Source organism: Lissotriton vulgaris, chromosome 3_1, assembly GCF_964263255.1.
Source record: "Lissotriton vulgaris chromosome 3_1, aLisVul1.2, whole genome shotgun sequence".
Lineage (NCBI taxonomy): Eukaryota > Metazoa > Chordata > Amphibia > Caudata > Salamandridae > Lissotriton > Lissotriton vulgaris.
In genome coordinates, this window is record NC_141689.1 from 1184215272 (window position 1) to 1184232984 (window position 17713).

At 41.5% G+C, this 17713-nt stretch overlaps 1 protein-coding gene across 2 annotated transcripts in view; it reads left to right on the forward strand.

Moving 5' to 3' along the window:
• The first annotated feature begins 1586 nt into the window (after nucleotides 1-1586).
• Nucleotides 1587-17713, forward strand: part of LOC147727632 (phospholipid-transporting ATPase ABCA1-like) — a 2839360-nt gene continuing 2823233 nt past the window's right edge. For both annotated transcript variants that reach the window (XM_086961649.1, XM_086961650.1), the window contains exon 1: nucleotides 1587-1753. The gene's annotated coding sequence lies outside the window, so the exon portion shown is untranslated. The remainder of the gene's footprint in view (nucleotides 1754-17713) is intronic.

Consider the following 17713-nt stretch of genomic DNA (forward strand, 5'->3'; position numbering starts at 1 on the left):
CGCTGGGAGCTGGAAGCGCGACGCATCGAGAAGAAGTGTGTCGCCGTCGCAGCTGAAATCGTCGCAACGCCGGAGAAGTGGGCCTTCGGCACATCTCCCTGGAAGCGTGTGTTCATCGAAGCTGCCTGGTGTCACATCACCGGAGAAGCGTGACGCCATTGAGAGAGTCACCATCGCATCACCGGAGAAGCGTGTCGCAGGGCCTGTTGCCGCTCCAAACTATGGAGTCATCGCAAGGCTGCCAGGGCGTCATCGCATTGTCATCGCATCGCCGCATCAAGGGCGCCATCTTCTCGGATCGCAACTGGATCGTCGCATCGCATAAAGGCGCCATCTTGCGCACCGCAACGGGCCTGCAGGCCGAGAATCTATGCATCAACTCCAAACCGGTAAGGCTTACGACGAGTCCCCTACTCTGCGCAAGCATTGAGGAAGGACGCAACCATTCCCCCGGGTCACGGAACCAACGCATCTCCCCTTTTCCGAGCTTTTTGTTCACTTTGCGTTACGCATCCAGGTATTTTGTTGAGAACTTTGTCACATTTACCAACAGCTTGAACTAAGAGACTTTCATCATCTTTTTAGTAATCTTAAGTGTAGTATTGTGGATTTTTGTTGTTTGTGGTCTTGTGTTAAGTCTATATGAATAATACTTATTTTAATAAAACCTGTGTTGTGTCCATCTGTAGTGTTATCACTGTATTACTGTGTATACTCACAAATGCTTAACACACTGCCTCTGAGATAAACCTGTCTGCTCGTGCCAAGCTACCAAGGGGGTGAGCAGGGGTTATTAAGGAGTGTAATCCCCTTATCCTGACTTAGAAGTAAGGGTCTCTATTTGGACAAAGGTGATAACCATTGCCAAGTTGCCAACTAGAGACCCCCAGATCTAACAATGCTTATAATTATTTCTTATTGTAACCAGAAAACCTATGCCTATGGTGGTTATGTTTTGTGATAATTGTATTATAGGTGTTTGACATTATCGTCGTATTTTCCAGCATTCTCTAAATGCTGGGCTCTATTTTCTACTGCTGTTACAAATTTGAGGTAGTATCTAAAGCCATTATTGTGTGACTAGAATTGAAAGCTGCATTGTGTGCTGTGGATTTGGGACAATATATGAAGAATAACTTGCAGTAATAAAATTAACGAACACGTTTCTGCATTTATGTCCAGAGTTGCCGCTAGCCTGGTGGTTACATGCCACATTTTCCGTGCAGTTATGTAGCATTACCCTGTTAGGAATGTGGTGTTACCCTATCACTCTATTTTCACTAACGTGGTAAAATTTTCAGTACTACACGCATGCATACCATTACTACAGTACTCCAGTTGATGCCCTGCATTCGAGCAGATGATTTAAAAAAAATGACCGAGGTATTTATTTAGAGCGTCCTATAACATACTAATGTTAGTTTCTTCCGACTCATTTAAGTTTCCTGCTTCTGTTGGGCAAAGCCTTTGAGCAGATGGCAATGCTAAATATTGGACCCTTATAGACACCTAAAGGGAGTGTGGCGTGGAATCTGACACTCAGCTGCTCCCAGCGAGGTACTCTTATGCAAGTTATATGAGCAGGTGTGTGCACGACACTGTCGCCACGACAACACGCACCTGGACTGTACTCTATTAACAGGTGTGCCGGGAGGATACACGGCCAGTGTGAGCGAAGACAGGTGGAGGTGCTCAACCTGCCCAGGGCACTGACAGCAACCGGTATCCAGCACCAGCGGGACCCATGACCAAGGTAAGACCGGAGACGGCTAGCAGAAACTCAAGGCGACCCTCGCGCAACCTGGAGCATCTCTCCTTGTTTACGTCTGTACGCACGGTACTGCGTCACCTCTGTCCTTTCGAAAAGTGTGTGCCGTGCTTGCGTCTCGCTCCCGTACGACGTGGTTTATTGAGGTTGGTTGCTGGTGCTTATTGCCATAAAGCTAAATAGACTTTTTTGGTTTTACTGTTATTAGTATTTTAACAGAAAAACCCCTCAGGGGATTTTTCATCAATTTTTGTGAACTGCGTGCCCCTTACAATAAGATGGCACAGCTCAACTTGCCTCGCTTCAGAGCTCGTGTCTCTGTCTAACGAGGCCTGTATCTACAGGGAATGAGACAAAGTAAACAAAACGCTTGAATGTTTAAGGTTAAAAAAAGCAGAGCGTGCAGTCTTTTGTTGTATAAATAATAGCAGATATTCGTAGAGAGCCGAGTAATCTGACTTCCGGCTCGAGTTACACAAGCTGTGTGCCTCTGTCCTTCGTACCTGTTGCAGAAAAAATACGAAAGAAATCCCGCTGGGAAGCCAGGTACATACTCCTCTGGGATAATTTTACTGAACACGTGTATACTTTGAAAGGAAAGTTGCTGGAAACGCTCTTCCTTGAAAAAGACACGGCACGGCGGGTTATCATTTGCAAGACGAAGTGAAAACATAACCTCTGAAAATTGCTAGCAATACGCAGCAGCAGCAACATGTTAACCTGCGTACACTTTAGAGGGTGCACATTTACGCGCGGACAGGCAACCAGTACCACATGATGACTAGGAAATAAAGCAAGTCGTTTATCAATTCTGGTGCAAGGAATTGCACGCCACGATCTGTAACAATTAGAAAGATAAGGTGACAGAAGAAAGCAACGGATAGATACTCCGTGCAAAATAATATATAACGAACAAATGAATATAACAATCCCCCCACCATCCCTTCATCTTAAAACGGATCGAGGTAAATATAGCTTCAGAATGCAGATATGTATATCATATCAATGCCTAACTGCCATTTCAGTGCTTTTCATAGATAAGATAAAGGACCCCTAACTACATTGTACGGATATTGCAAGTCACAAGTACTCGAGATAAGCACAGAACCCCAGACTGGGCTACTATTTCAGATCCAGGAACTCTGAGCTAGCTAACAACATCCTATTCTCTTTTCCAATAGGGGGTAGTTCAGGCATAAAAAACACACAATGAAAAAAAAAGACATTTGTCCATGACTCTTCCCCATTGAGATTTCATTTGTCCCAGGTCAGGAGTTAGTAGCTCACTGAGAGGTAAATGTGCAAAGCAGTTTTTTGGGTTTGAAAAACACTCCGATTTGGAGTGTGCGAACGAAAAACTGAATTCAGCAATGTAACAATCCCATTTTAAGAGGCAGTAACTTTTTACCAACTCCTAACATGGCGTGTAGTAGGCGACTCCTCCAAATAGTGATTCCTATCCGTTTGCATCAACAGTTTAGTAACAAAATTGCAGCTGTAAAACTTAAAAAAAATTACCAACCCCCAAGTTGGGGTGGTAACCCATTCGTGAAAGGGAACCAAGGGCCAGGTTGTGAATGTTAACACAAGTTTGTTTTGGAGCAGGAAGTGGTCCACAGGCCCATAGCAAACTTAAACAAAGTATAGAAAAAAGGTAAACTTGTGTTTTTAAAAGCAGCCCTGTTTCCTTTAAGGAAAACAGGCTGCATTTAAAATTATATGATAACTTTATTGAAATGTGACCACAGACATGGTGGGCGGTTGACCCCCACAGGCCACCATCGATGTGATGGCCTCTAATCGTAGTGAGCCGCCAATTTGCAACCTTGCTCCTTAATATTCATGAGGTAGGTCCTGCTGTGACCCACTCGTATCAACATTTTTGAGAACCGGCCTATTAGTACCTAGAACTGTTCTTAATACTTTTTACTGTTCGCAAAAATACTGTGCACAATTTGCAACCAGTATTTTGAGACAAGATATCAGTACACCAAACAAGCACTGCTAGAATGTGCCCTCATGTAACCCAACTGGTGCTACGTAAAGCTCTCTCATACCCGATTCGGGTCTAGTTCGCTCTATAAAAAAACTGTTAAAAAAAAGTGTGATTGTTGCTGTCTCCGCTATCTATGCAAGGGATCACTTCTCCCATGGATGAAGACACAGATGGCTTAGAGAATGAGCCATACATCCCAGCAGTGACATGTGTTTTGAATAGGTGACAAAGTGACTGACCTACTCGTTTGTAATAACATTGTATGTGTGCAGTAATGCAACTTTCTTTCACAAATGCGTTCTGCCGTCAGAATTAGGTTGTAATACAAATGAATGACAGTAGTATTTGGAGAGATTAAAGCTTCCTACTTATTATAAAATGTGTTGGCTGCTTTTAATATTTTGGCTGCTTTTAATATTTTTAAATGATTTACAATTTAGCGTTTCCCCAGTGAAGTAGGCAGGTACCAAATAAAATTACTATATGAACAGAATCATAGAAGCATTTAAACTAGGAGTTGTGTAAGTATTCAAATGTGCATTCCTTGTCTCATAATTGCATTGCAAAGGAGAGAAGAGTTATGGTTCAAAGAAGCATACATTTATCTATTTAAGTTGGCTTTGACTATAAAAAGGTCTCAGGACAGGGTGCACGGAACATACTTAAAGTAAAAAAAAGTGCCAATGAGCCTTCAGGGTTAGTGTAGATACACTATATGCATGATTGAATGCATTGAGTGCCGGGCCGATTCAAGGTACTGTTATTGCCCTAAACAAGGAAAAGGTCTCTTGATCTTCCCCCGACCTGCTAGAAAGAACTACTTAACTGACTCCACTTTGTTTGTGCCGTTACATGCATACCCAAGAAGGGATGCTAAGACTAGTTTATCAATAGAAAATACATTTCAGTGTGATTTAGTCAAACAGCACTGTCGAGTACAAATAAGGGCAATGAGTTGTAAAAACAAATTATTCCATGCAACACATTGACTAGAACATTTATATGATTTAAAATGCGGTGTTTGACTTTGAATAAAACATGTAGTACAAGTGTAAATAAAGCATTTGAACACATACCCAGTAAGTCAGAGTCCTAAAGAGATTTAGTGCCTCGCAATGAAGTACATAATGGATCTAATGGATACAATTTGATAAACTTGCAAGATATTTGAATAAGTAAATAACTCGTAGAATTGTACAAAGAAACCCTGAGTTTTTTAGCCACATCAATTGCTGGTTGATTTCATTAGCATGAAATGAGCAGAGAAGTACCGCCTTCAAGTGATCTTTAGCTGAGCACAACCACTACCAAAACAAAGCTACCCACAAGGATAACCCAGATTTCCCCCTAGGGTCTCCTTTGCTCTTTTGTGGTAGCTTGGCTGAGCAGCAAGGCAAGCCACCAGAGAAACGAATGAGATGGTGCGTGTATGATTAGATAAAGCAACTAGAAAAGAAAAACTAGAAATAAAAAATGCAGAAAATTAATACTACCTGCCACCCATGCTATTCCAATGGCTTTGGGTGGGTTGGAATAGTCTAAATTGTGACACTTGTAGAAATATGATTGTTAGTAGTTGTGTTTGTACTGCTTATGGCAGCGGTGGCAAGGGAAATGGGTGGTGTAAGCTTTACCGGCCTCCGAAGAAGGGTCTTGGCATTTACAGGCTGAGATAGGCATGATGGCTTGGCCCCTTTAAAGCTTTTTACCATGTCTATTAGATTATGTAACTGCGTTAGAAGTCATCTTGAACCACTTGGTAGAGGTATACCTAGCGAGGCAAGCTCTGAGTCCTACAAAGTTGCATCTTTCATGGAAAGGTGCTGCTTTGTGACCTCAGTTCTCCTAAACCCCAAAAATGCAATTCATCCTTTCAAAGAATCATATTTTTTTCAGAAATAGTAAAAGCTTTGGTCTTCTCTTTTCTAGGCATAATTTGAGACACAACAGTTAATTTGTGAGCTCTTGAAGTAAATGGGCTACCACAATATTTATATACTTCTAATACCATCCTTGAATCCCTCATTTGTGACCACATCCATGTTTTCAGCATTGTGATGCAATCTCACCTCTCAGCAATTTGCATCATGGCTAATTAAACCTTCATATAATTTCTGGAAAACCCAAGATGCCATATACCTTTCTTTGTGTGTTTGTTTCTTAAAACTCTCTCCCTGTCTTGGATTATGAAATTTACCATCAGGTGTAAATCGCTTGGCTTGTACAACATCAGCAGTCCTTAATCCTTTGCTAAACATGAAGACTGATAACTAAGGGAAAGATTGGGGCAGGTGAATAAATAAGCATGTACTTCAGCTCTTGCCTGCTTAACAGAGATTGGAAGGGCTCAGACATTCCCCTATTTCTTCTATTATTCATGACACCTTTAAAGTTGAGCCTTTCTCTTGAACATTAGCAGGGCCATCTTCCTTAACTAGGTAGTTTTTCTCTTTTCAACTCAGAAATATGATTAGCCCACAACACATTCATAGCTGGGCTACATCCATATTATGAGTGTCTCATAACGTTGAAAAGGTTTAAGATTGAAATCTGAAATCCAAGTGTCTAAAAGCTCTGAGTTGGTCCTTGAGAGGTTGGGACTACAGTTCCCACAATGCACTTGGCCATATCTGTAAATGCCCACTGGACACTGTCCATTTTGGTTCTTCTTGGTGGAGATGATGCAGGTGGGGCTCTTTTAACCTGTTGCTTACATGGGGTATACTTCTTCCACTTTCCAAATCAAGCAAAGTCCTTAAGGCTGTATTTCCAAAGTGTGCAGCAGGTGCAGTCATTCAGAGTGCAATCCTTTTGGTGTAGGCCAGGGTTCCAGCAGGGCAGTCCTGCATCTTGTAGTTGCAGGCAGGAATCTGAGTTGTGTGGCAGCTCTCCCAAATGTATTCAGAGTTCCTGGGTGTCAAGCACAGGGGCACCCCTGACCAGTAGGATGCAGGGTGCCACCCAGGTGTATGGCCACTTCCTCCAGAGTGTGGCATATTCTTCACCCAGAAAGCACTATTTTTCCAAAATCAAAAATGGAGAAACATTCTCCTGGAGGGTGGGATCTGACTAAGCCATCCCACTGGTGTAGCTAAGCATGCAGGATGTGGGGTTGAACCTATGCTTCCCTAAACTGTCATTCCCTATTTGAAGACCAGTTTGGCTACTCCACCCCCATTTGCTCTGCAGCTTGCAGTTCTCTTCCCACAGGAAATCCTTTGTTTCTTGTCAGGCCACGTCACACCTCATTAAGACAGCTTGGCTCAGCTGATAGAGGCTGGCCAATCAGGACAGGGCTGCTGGAGGGATGGATTTTGGCTCACAGAAAATAAAGTTCTATTCCTTTTTTTCCGTAATAGTTATAACAAATATAACAGTGGCAAGTTGTTGGATTTATCATAACGATTCTTTTAAGTCTTTGAATTATATTTTCATCCCACTCCTATAAATAGTTATACTTTAGTAAATTCTTCCCATGTTAGCCTATGTAGCCATTGCGCTACAATAGAGAAAAACAAAATTAACAGTTTTTCCCTCACCACGGTATATTGAACATCTTTTATAATGTCCCATCTTTTAGTTACAAGGTGCCCTACCATTAGTGGCTATAGGGGAAAACTAAGGGTTTACTTATACATAAACATTCAGTAGTTTGAGACTATGGAAGTGAGTTTAATTCCAAAGCCGGATTTGCATATAATTCAATGTCCAAAGCAGCCTGCAGGGCTGAGCTGGCTTTTAAAATGAGAGCAGGCACAACATTAGTGCACACTTAAGAACTTTAAATCCACTGCGCCTCTAGACATACATGCCCTACTGTAGTGATGGCATGTTCCTTTAATTGGAATGTTATATATGTAATTGGAATGTTTGGATGCTGGGCCTGACGTGATTGGAGTCACTACAATTTTGGTGATGCAAGAAAGAAATTTAGTGATGTGGTGTGTTTTAGGTGTGGGAGTTATTCACATTCCGCTACTTTTGAGAGGTGCTCTGCTAAGCATGCAAAGTGTATAGAGTGCGGATTGGTGGGTCATTTCTCAAGGGTTTGCACCGGAAAAAATAAGAAGTTTTCTAAGAAAAAAGTTACTTATGTTCAGGATGAAGATGATTCATCTCTTTCTAAGTCTGATGTTAGTCATCTTCAAGTTAATTGTGTTCGGAATTTGGAAAGGGGGGATGGTTGGGGGTGAGATCACATGTTCTGTTCTCGCATGTTCTGTTCTGTTCACTTAGGAAGATGCGGAATTTACTAAATTAATTTTAGTGTGTAAATTGTTGGGTTCAGAGTGTTATGAATTCTTTATAGTTTATTAATAATTTTTATGTTCTTTTTGTTTCTTTTGTTAAGAAGGAGGATGTGTAGTGATGGCATGTTCCTTTAATTGGAATGTAATATATGTAATTGGAATGCTTGGATGCTGGGCAACAGTAACTGGTGGATCTTGTTTATTCTTGATGTACCTTTACTGAAGCTGCATGCATCTCTTCTCTCTCTTGATTAAATACTTGTTCCTACCTACAACTACTCTCTGCTTCCTGTTTCCACATCTTGTTGAGGTCACTACACCTACCTTATACCAGGGACTTATCAGTAGTTTGTCAGTACCCATTGTAATTATACCTAATAACCGTGTAGTATTAATCAGAACACTGCCCCTGGGTCTGGTTAGCAGAGCCCAGGGTGCAGACTCATAAAACCAGCATCTAGTAGTCAAAATGGGGGCAAAAAATGGAAGGACATTACAAACAGTTCCTGGTTTCTCATACTGATGCGTTACTGTGTCAGTCTTGTGACCTAACACAATGTTCGGTCAATCCCATGTAAACATGGACTGCACTTGGTGTACTTGCAACAGTGCTTTAAATGGAAAGATATTTAAAATTGGGGACTACCAGCACTCCTCCATTAAAAAAGTCTGTATTAAACAGGTGTGATTTACAAAAAGCGAACATTGCGTTTTGTGTCCCAAAACAATTCTTCAACTTCTGAAAGTGGGTAAAATCTTTATATTGTAGCGCTGATATGACATGTTAATGTAAGTTTGTGACAGGATTGACAAAGCAATACAATGGTAGTAGTTGTGTTGCATGGAGTTAATATGTATGTGGTGTAGATAAACCATTATTTAAGACTGCAACTATTTTTCAGTAGAGTGCATTGTGGGACATGCTTTTTTTTTTGTCCTCATTTTTCACCATGGTTTTAAAAAACGACAGGTCCCAATGATCTTGAATGCTGACTCAGTATATTACTGGTAGAGCTTACACGATCTTCCTGTACCGGCACCCTTCAGCATTCAAGAGGCCATTCAGGACCCATACATTGAATCCAATTTTAATGTGGAGAGTGCCGCCGTCCTAGCTAGGGAACCAACTCTAAGCCAAGCATGTACCGGAGGGTGAAGACCACAGCAGCTTAATCATTGAACCGGGGAAAACAAAAAGCCCCGGATAGTTAGTTCCATTTAAGCATGTGCCAAAATGCCCTTTTATTACGGTTCCCAGATCTGACCAAGTCCAATTTAGATACTTGTAGAACCGACGTTCTCCAATCTGAAAGTGTAGGTGGATGGTGGTCTTTCCATTTTTTTACAAATTTCTCTTCTAGCCAAAAGAATCGAATAAAAGAGAAGGTTTTTCACCAGACTCCGCACTTCATCTGTAACACCATAATTGCTAGGGGAAGATCGATCGAAATTTGCTGGCCAAAAGATGATGTAAGTAATTTACTAATAGAGTCCCAGAAAGCACTGACAGAGGGGCATTCAAAAAACATATGGGCATCATAGGCGTTTACTAAGCCACATCTGGCACATGCAATCGAGGAACCTTGGACACATTTTGCCAACCTATGTGGGGAATAATATGCTCTGTGAAGGGTGTAAAGATGATTCCTATGCAACCATGCAGGCTTTACAACATCCCACAGGACCTTAAATGAGATGGACCATAAATCTACCAGATTGCCACAGGCTAAGGAGGGACCCCACAGCAACTTGGGTAGCTGGAATTCCCCTTCAGACTCCTCTAGTATCAAATTATACCACAGGGATACTTCTATCTTGCCTGGTGGTTTGTCCAATAGTAAAGTTTCCAGTTGATTGCCACCCCCAACTGGAGCTCCACTTCGAGCTGAAGCCTGCATGGAATAAGGCTGTGGCCAACTGGCTATCTGGATGTACTTAAATTTAGAGAGATTAGATCCTATTTTATCCTTTAGGATTTCCCAAGGCAATAGACTACCCTCCACAAATATGTCTCCCCATGTCTCAAGCCCACCATCTCGCAAGGGGGCAGCTAGACTATTTTCCAGCCAACCAGGATTCCCAGGGTATCCCCATAATGGGGCTCTACTGGAGAAATATCCAAGCTTTGTTAGATTCCTCACCTTAACCCATACTCTTGCCATCCCCTGTAGAACCTTCAGTTTAATTTTTTTTTTGTTAAACTTCGGGTCTCCAAACTTAAATAGGAAACCTGACTGTGCTGCTGCTTCACCCCTAAGCATGGATAAGAACATGCAACCCACCCCTTGACCTGTTGGCATCTTTAACAACATTCGGGCATGGCACAGTTGAAACGCCCATGCATATGTTTGTAGATCAGGGGCTGCCAGCCCACCCTTCTCCCTACGGCGCCTAAGCTTCTTACAGGCAATCCTTGGGATATGTTTTGCCCAAATGAAAGATGTTATATCCCCCTGTAACTTAGAAATACCTACAGAATCAAAAAAAGAGGAATAGTGTTAAAAAGAAAAGACACCTTGGGCAGAATAGTCATTTTAACTAAGTTAACCCGGCCTAACAAAGATAAAGGGAGATGTGACCAGGATTGCATAAGTATACGGCATTCCCTTGCCACAACTGAAAAGTTGATTATAGCTAATTTATGAATGTCCTTAATGATGTTCAGCCCCAAATATCTTAAACTCGGGGAGAGCTGAATCTCCGTGCCGCAATCTCCATCATTCCAGACCATTACCTCAGTCTTTGAGGCATTCACCTCGTAACCAGATATTTCCCCGAACTCTAAGGCCAGTTTAATGGCAGCCAGAAAAGCTGAGAGTATATCTGTGGAAAATATCAGAATATCATCAGCATATAGTGCCACTTTTCTTTCCCACCCTTCCAAAATAAATGGTTTAATAGATTTTTCTTCCCTCAACATATGGGCAAAAGGCTCTATATAGAGATCGAACAAAAGGGGGGGAAAGAAGACAACCCTGGAGAGTTCCACTAGTGATGGAAAAGAGGTCAGCTAGTTCGCCATTCACTAACACCCTGGCTGATGGATTTGAATATAGCAGTCTAATAGCTCGGTAAAAGCTGTCTCCAATGTTAAACTTAGCCAAGACCCCCGACAGGTATGCCCAGTTCACCCTGTCGAAGGCCTTGGTAGCATCGAGCATCAGAACTGCCAGTGGGAGAGAATGTGTTGTCGCTATATCTATAGCCCCTATCAAGTCATAGGTCAGTTCGTACAATTGCAGATCCTTCACAAATCACTTTTGGTCTCAATGTAAAATGTCTGGTGCCACTATGCTCAGTCTCTTTGCTAAAACTGTGGAAAAGATCTTATAATCCACATTCAAAATGGATATAGGCCTATATGACCCGAAGGAGGTTGCAGACTTCCCTGGCTTTAAGATTAATGTAATAGAAGCACTATCCCAGGAAACAGCGGGAGATATTCCATCCTGCAATATCTGATTAAATAACGTTGTAAGAAAGGGGACAATTACTTGTTCCAGGGCCCTATAGATCTGAACTGGTAGGCCATCTGGTCCAGCAGCTTTCCCCTTCTTACCATGTAGGATAGCAGCTCTAACCTCCTCATCTGTAATGATTTTATCCAGGGACTCCCGTTGCTCCTCGGATAGTTTTGGAAGAGGTATCTTTCTTAACCAACTCTCCATTTTTTCTTTGTCCAAGATTTTATCTTCCTGAAAGATTGATTGGAAGAAATCTCTAAAGATTCTCCTAATATCAGAATCTGATGTATAGGTTATATTCTCATGGACCACTGAATTGATGTTATTGCGAACCTGGTCCGTTTTAGCTTTCCAGGCCAAAAGTTTTCCAGCTCCCTCCCCAAACTCAAAGTGAGACATCTTGCTAGCCTCCCATTTCTCTTGCAGACGTTGATTGAGCACTGATCCCATCTAGACTTTTAGGGTTACAAGCTTATTACCAAGTGTTTGTGTTGAAATCCCTGGTGAAGCTTGATCAATCTCATTTTGAGTTTTCAACATGTCGGCCTCTATACTAGCTACTTTTTCCCTATATCTCTTCCTACGGAATGAAACTTTGCTGGTAATAATTCTGCGTGAAAAGGCCTTAAAGGAGTCCGATACAATCCCCAAAGCAGCTGATCCCACATTATGCTGCAAGAAATACTGGGATTCCATATTTAGAAAAGATATATAATCTGCTGCTGATAGAAGCGACCGATCAAACGTCCAAGCTCCAGACACCTTAGGAAACCCCTCAAGTTCCATAAATACTGCCGAGTGTTCTGATAAATGGGATGGAAGATAGCAGATATCTTCTACACATTCAACTAGCCTATGGCTGACTAATATGAAATCAATTCTAGACTGGTGATGGTATTTGTGATTACGATACGAAACCCCCTGCATCTTTCCGACTCTATCCCTCCAGACATGAACTAAACCATATTGTTTCATAGCCCTAAGAAGAAAGACTCTGGTCTCAGGAAGGGCAGGGGGTCGACTATTTGGAGATTTATCTAGAACCGGATCCAAAACTATATTAAAATCCCCCGCCAGAATTACTGGTTCCGGGAAAGACAAAAGATGTGAGAATATAGTTTTTAAGACAGAGGGGTCATCTATATTAGGCCCATAGTAACCTAGTATCGTAGTTTGCACTCCGGCGACTATTACTGTTGCAATGGCCCATCTGCCACCTGGGTCCAAATTTTCGATACTAGCCTTACCTTGAGAGGTCTTTTAAAAAAGATCGTTACGCCTCTGGTGTTGGTAGTTTGCGAAGTTGAAATGGAGAGATCAATCCATCTATTTTTCTTTATCAAAAAGAGTATTTCAGCCTCCATTAGGTGTGTCTCCTGGAGAATGATGACCTGCGCATCAGAATCACGTACATACTGCATGATCTAATCCGCCCTGGGTCTGGTGCGGAGGCGTTTCTCATTCCAGGAGATGATCTTCACACTATTCATAGGAGATAGATTGAACCTCCCCCAGCACACTCCCAGCAACTGAGTACTTAACTCTCTGTCCTAATCGTAAGATATTCTTGCTACCATTAATGAATCTGGACCAAAAATAACCATGTTCTAAGCAGAAAATTAGGTTTTTCTTATTGCTATCGCCCACCCACCCACCCTCCGTGCCCTACCCTACCCCAACCCTCCCCACGGGAAACGATTGCCCTATCTATCCGAAACAAGTCCAGAAGATAGTGCCCCACCCCCACAACTGCCCACATTTTTTAAGTGAGGACAGTTACATACAGGAAAAATTATGTTTATTTATTTATTTATTTTTTCCTCTCCTTCCCTATTTTTTCCTCCCTTTTTTTCCCCACTTCTCTTTTTTTTCGCTTTCATAATTCTAAATATGGTTCAAGAAGTATCCTTTTCCCCTTATTTTATTTTCTTGGCTTTCCATCTTCCTTTCTCTAATACCACTACCCCCCCTCAAAAAGAACAGATGGAAGTGAGGAAGAATAGAAATGGGAGGAAAAGGAACTAGGTAACCCATGAAGCGGCAATTATGATAGCTTCAGCCCAAAGAATGCCTAGTTCCTCCCTTTGGTCCCATTGTGAGTAACAGCTCATCTGCCTCCTGTATGGACCTGATGTTAAACATTTTGTTGTTATACATTATTCTCAATGTGGCAGGAAACTTAAGCTAGGCGGAGGCACCTGCACCGCTAAATGCCTCAAGACGCCTGCCAAGCTCCCACTGCTTCTCGAGGGTGGCCCTGGATAGGTCTGATCTAATTTGAAAATTAAACCCTTTCCCTACCAAGAATTTTTGTTTTAAAGCTAGGTTGAGAATACTTTCTTTAAGGGTATAGGTATGAAAGTTTACCAAGATTTTTCGGGGCTTTTCTCTTTTGAGGGTTTTTCCTAAAAGGGTCCCTATGGATGCTTTGAATGTCCTTGGACAGGTCTTCAGTGGACACTGCCAAACTTAGAGATTCCCTTAAGAGAGAAACAACATATTGTTTGATATCGGAGCTCTCACTTCCCTCTGGAACATTCAAGATACGGATATTACTTCGCCTAGAATTATTCTCTAGCGTTTCCATCCTTTCGGCCATTAAAAGATCTTCTTTCTTGAGCTTAGAAATGTCACATTTGGCCTGATCAAGATGTAGAGATAATCCTGCAACTGTCTCTTCAAGCGCTGACATTCTGGCATGCAGACCATCGATTTTGTTGTCTAGAGATTCCTTATCTCTAATTGTGGGACATGCTTGTTGTGGCTTGGAGTAAAACAGTCTGCATGTCCCATGTATAGCAATTTCATATCTTTCCGAGCACCAAAGAGAAAGCCAGAGAGTGCCAGAGAGGCAGCGAGAGATGGGGGAAAGAGAGAGAAAGAGAGGGAGAGCAAGAGAGGGAGACAGAGAGAGAGAGTGTCTTGCTTTTGTTCCTAAATAACAATTAGGTGTAGGGGTCTAGGCTCTAGTGCATTCCCCTGGAGCCACTTGATGACTTGATGTGTACTCAGTCCTAAAAAAAACAGAAAATGAGGAGCTCCTAATAGAATTATGTCTCCTGCAGTTTGTCCAACTCAGTTGTATGACTTGCATCTTTGTGATGCACTGATAAATGTTTGAAGTGCTGGGGATTTGAATGATGTTCTGGAAATTAGAAGCCTGTACGTAATGTGTGGATGGAGGTGATAAGTGCCTATATATCAAGTCAGGCAAGACCTGTAGCAAAGCCATCACACAACTGAAGACAGGAATGCCCTTTAGATTGTTTCTCCACTCTCGAACACTGGTGCATTGTGTACAGAAGCTGTCTTGTGTACTTTAGATTTTGCCTCTTTGATTTAGTCATGTTCTTCACTTAAGACCTCAGCTTTTTGAGACAGTCATGTGTGGCACTAAAGATCTGAAGTCATTAATGATGGCATGCTTTTTATTGAGGATTGCTCTGTTTCAACCTAGTCATGCATGTGTTTAAGATCCGATTTCTTGAGATGTAACTTCTCCATACTAAAATCTCTCCTCTTAGTAGTAAACATTTGCTGCACTTAAAATCTCAGTATTTGAAGCTATCAATGCCCAATCTAAGTCTCCTAGTTCTTTAAAGTTGTAAAGTTCACCAAAATTATCCTAAATGTTTGAGGATATTTTGCTGTATATTAAAGATCTCCTTCTCAGAGGAAGTCCCCATCTTAAAAATGATCTTACCTGTTTGCAGTAAGCAAGCCTTGTGCCTCACATTCTGAAAAGGGTATATTCTTCTAACACCAAGATGGTAGGATACTCTGCCTGTTTTTTTTATAACAGGCCTCAATCTAAAGGCTTTATTCAACTTTCTTAAGGCAAATCCCCTAAAGGATTGTTGTGAGACCCAGAATGTTCCTCTGTTTTTGAGCCTTTCAAGTAAATTGGACAATTTTGAGGGTTCCCTTTATTATTTTATCATTTATTTGTGAATTAACATTGTTTACAATACGAGTCAACATTAGTCCTGTTTTTGATGTCTATGACTAGGGACTAGGGATTACTGCCTAAACATATTAGTGCTATGAGGCTCATAAAAAGATTTGATGCAGAGGCACATTTACTTGTATTTCATGTCATACAAGGGCTCATGCTACGCTGTGAAGCGTGAATGGAAGAGAGCAGAAATGTACATTATTTACAAAGATATGGAGCATTTCTGCTCTCTCCTTGCTCTGGTACACTGTGTGCTGCCAAGCGCCAGTACAGGCTCCCTTGCACCTTAGTGCTAGGGGCAGCATTGCTTGTGTAAAAACAATCTTTAGAGGCCTAATTCCTATTTCTATGTGTTCTGCAGAATGCAGTACACAAGGAAAGTGGAAGTAACAAGGAGCAATAAAACTATTTCTTCTTCTTAGGCATGACAGAATGACTGGAATGGCAGACTATCTTTTCTCTAAACTGCAGATAGTGCAAAATGCCGCGGCAAAGGCTGTATGCAATAAGAAGAGATATGATTCGGCCAAAAGTTGCATGCGAGAACTACATTGGCTCCCAATGCGACAAAGAGCCAACTTCAAATTACTGTGTATCACACACAAGGTACTTTACAATACAGGCCCTACCATTCTACACAATAAAGTCAAATTCCATAGACCATCGAGGAACCTTCGATCCAGAACTTCAGGAAGAGCAAACACTACCCACGTGAAGACTGTCAGGATGGGAGAGCGGGCTTTCTCTCACCTAGCTGCAACCAAGTGGAATGAACTACCTCCCAATCTCAGACTGACAGAATGTCTCTTATCATTTAGGAAACAATTAAAGACACTACTCTTCCCTAAACCAGAATAATCAGTAATCAATGCCGTTACCGTACCCCTCAGCACCAAACCTCAGCGCCGTGATATCCTACCTAGGATGATTGTTAGCGCTTTATAAATAAATTAAATACAAATTAAATACAAATTAGGCCTCTGTCTGGTAGGCACACCATTTGGCACAAACTTACAAATCTCTGTATATCTGGGTTTGCATCAAAATACAGGGGTGATGCCTGGTATGCCCATGTAACGCCTACCCAAATAAAAGTAATGAAAGGCAGCGCATAGCGTTGCCTGTATTACTTCATACATACTAAACCATGCAAGCCACACAAATCGAGCTTATGTGGCTTGGTAAATGCCAAAAAGGATTATGTTTCGTGCCGCAACATAAAAGTAATGCAACCTCGATGCCACATTTTAGTACATCTGGTCCCTGATGTTTGCTTTCACAACTTGTATGAAGTCTAGAGAGTCATATTTATTTTGAACATTTTTCTACCTGCAAAGCATGTTTATCATTAGGCTATATTTGGAGTTTGGAGTTTTGATTATGCTTTAAATATTTAGTTTTTGGGAGATAAGTCTGTTTTGAATGGCTATAGTTTCTCAGAATTTTAAATTTCCATTGGGATTTGAATATCTTTACATAACCGATAAGTTTATTTTTTCTAGACTTGCCCTGAAGTTTAGCTTTTCATTTTTCAATAAAATTCTGCTTTTGCATAACAGCTTCCTTTTAGGGTTTTTTGAGTGTTTTCTACAGTGATGTGTTGCTAAAGAAAGCCTGCACTTCACTTATCTGAAAGAAAGTCCCTTTAGGATTGTCTAGCATTTTCCGTCATGATAATGACACAACTTGTCATCTGGAAACAGCTCAGGTTGGCATCCCTCTTTAGGCCTGGCTACAGACAGCTATAACTGTTCATCAAAAAGTCACCTCAGGAGAACACACAACATAACTTACAAAGACTGGCATTGGTCAGTCCCGTTTTAGTAACTGGCATGTTTGTGTGAGCCCTCTTCAGGCATTCGATTGCTTTGAAACTAGTTGTGGGACCAGCCCATGGCATTTCACAGATGTTTGTACATTTTGCATTGGGAAGGTAGGTAATAAAAGCGTGTTCTTCTCATCCTCACTGATTACACCCTACAATGAGCTTTGGAAAGTACTGCATAGATCAAATGTCAGACTAATTGAAAAATCTGTCATCACCCTGGTGATTTTAGGATTGAATCTTGGTTGGTACACACAGTCCTTCATTTTTCCAAAGTTGATGAAATGAGTTCTTTTGCATTTGGTGCTAATTAACATGTGCAATCAGAGATGTGACAACTCATGAAGTGTCCTATACAACTGTACTTTTTAATCAATATTTAAAGAAGCAAATTGCCCGATTTAGCATCCGCGAGGGAGGAGGGGTTTTCTATTGTCACCACACTTTTCCATTGA